Source organism: Loa loa (assembly GCF_000183805.2).
Source record: "Loa loa unplaced genomic scaffold supercont3.51, whole genome shotgun sequence".
NCBI classification, from domain to species: Eukaryota; Metazoa; Nematoda; class Chromadorea; order Rhabditida; family Onchocercidae; genus Loa; species Loa loa.
Window position 1 is genome coordinate 218,407 of NW_018108231.1, and position 2,168 is coordinate 220,574.

The following is a 2,168-nucleotide window of genomic DNA, read 5'->3' on the forward strand; positions in this document are numbered from 1 at the left end:
AAAAAAACGTTAAAACTATTTTTCTTCCTTTTCTTTTTTTTTTTTCCTTTTTTTTTTTAAATTGATTTACTGACAATCCTTTGCATAATTTAGACATCAACAATGGAAAAAGGTATTGAAAATGCTCGCAGATCTTCTACATATCTATTCTTGATCTTTGATTTTTCTGCGCACATTTCTAATTTCTACGATTGTCAAAATTTTTTGTTTCGTTGAAATTTAGGAGAAAAGCATACAGTATCTATCTCTATTCGAATTCTTCTATTTCTTCTTCATTGGTACTTTATGCTTTTTGCTAAATTTATGAAATAGAAAAATTTGTTAAAATTATTTTCATTCTTTAATATAAGTATCATCTGCTTTATTTCATAGTATTTGTTGGGACATTTGTAAATTCATGGTGCATTCAAATGACTGATAACAACTGCATCCAGTTGACAACAACAACTTCCCATATCTAGCTTCAACAATGTTAATTTAATTTCTTACATATCACCCTACGGGAAGATATCATGTTTATTTTTATCTTATCAATGTCGAATTGATGATAAATTAAAATTGCTTAGTGTTTGTCGCAAATTATGCAATATATCGTAAATTGCCATTGATTCGTTCATAATGATGCATTCCTCGTTTTTTTTTTTTTTTTTGTTTTGCAGGAAATAATATCATCAATAATTGAATCATTCCATCAAAATACCTTCACGTAATATCATCACGATACTTTCAATATCACGTCATCCTATCACGATATACGTTCACGTCATTTGTGACGTTTTTTTTCGGCTTTTGGGGCTTTTGTTATAAATAATTATTTCGGTTAATGAAAAGGATCTAAACGAATCATTTAATCAAGCAACAATTATGCGTAAGTTTGAAATTTTTTTTTTTTTGCTTATTCAAATTATCACATTTGCGTTACACACTCAAATGAGTACGTTATCAGTGTTATCAGTTTGATATGAAAAATATCTGATAAATAGAAATATCATATAATAACAATGGGACAGTATAACTTCCTTTCATTAAAATATAGCATTTTAAAAATTTTTAGCAAATTTATCGCTTTTTATATTGAAATTTCATTAATAATTTACAAATATTACACCATAAAAATGATGTTTATTTGCATAAAAGAAATTAACTTTTATTAGTTACAAATAACTTTCTATTTAGTTTTTTGTTTTATCAGTGAGAAAAAAAAAGTGTCACCTCTGATGTGATAATAAATTGATGTCTATCATTATTTGATTATTGATTGTTAATAGAGCAATTGATGTAGCAATCAAATTTATCCTTCCTTACTTATGGTCACAATCATTTAACTAATTGCTGTTAAAGCTGAGGTTAAACTTTAAATATGCGGCAACTGCTCCATCTTCTTTTACCTCCTTCTCTTCATTGTGCAGAAATAAATTCGATAACTTAAACTATTTTATATCTAATGCTAATATCATTGTTTAAATTTATTTCATTAATCAATAAATTATTCATTTTTAACTAATTTTGTGATATTGATCGGTTTTTTTTGTGCTTACTTTCGTAAAATTCAACATACTTTCATATTTCACTTCTTCCACCTCGTTATTATTCTATTTTAATAAATTATTATTTAATTACTAAATTCCTCAATATCTGCTAAAATGCTAGATTAATATAACTAATCACACTATTAAAAGTGGTGAAAGAAAAAAGGCATCCTCCCCGGCCGGGAATCGAACCCGGGTCTCGCACGTGACAGGCGCGGATACTCACCACTATACTACCGAGGATATGTTAGTGGGTCAATACTTTTTTCATTTACTATTTGCTTTTATTCATTATTAAATCGAGAAATTTTAATAATTAGGGTAAAATTTTAAGAATTTTTCAAAGTCTGAAATGCAAAATTGTGTGTTACACCAAATTTATGGCTGAAACTTTTCCTCAATTAATGAATGGTAAGCAAAGAGTTGCCCATATTATCGATAAGAGGTGATAATTTTACTGATAAAATCTTCATTCGTGAATTTTTGATAGGCGTAGTATCACCACTGATAAGCAACAACCATTGATAAGGATATGTAATGATGTAGTCTACGATATGTGCTGAATGATCTATTTATTAATTTTTTTTCTTTCTCCCTCTCTCCCTCTCTCTCTCTCTCTCTCTCTCTNTATATTATTAA

General features: G+C 27.8%; 1 non-coding gene across 1 annotated transcript; it reads right to left on the reverse strand.

Moving 5' to 3' along the window:
• Nucleotides 1–1,700: 1,700 nt before the first annotated feature.
• LOAG_20026 lies at nt 1,701–1,772 on the reverse strand. The gene has a single exon. It is a non-coding gene; the product is annotated as a tRNA-Asp (tRNA).
• Nucleotides 1,773–2,168: the final 396 nt, after the last annotated feature.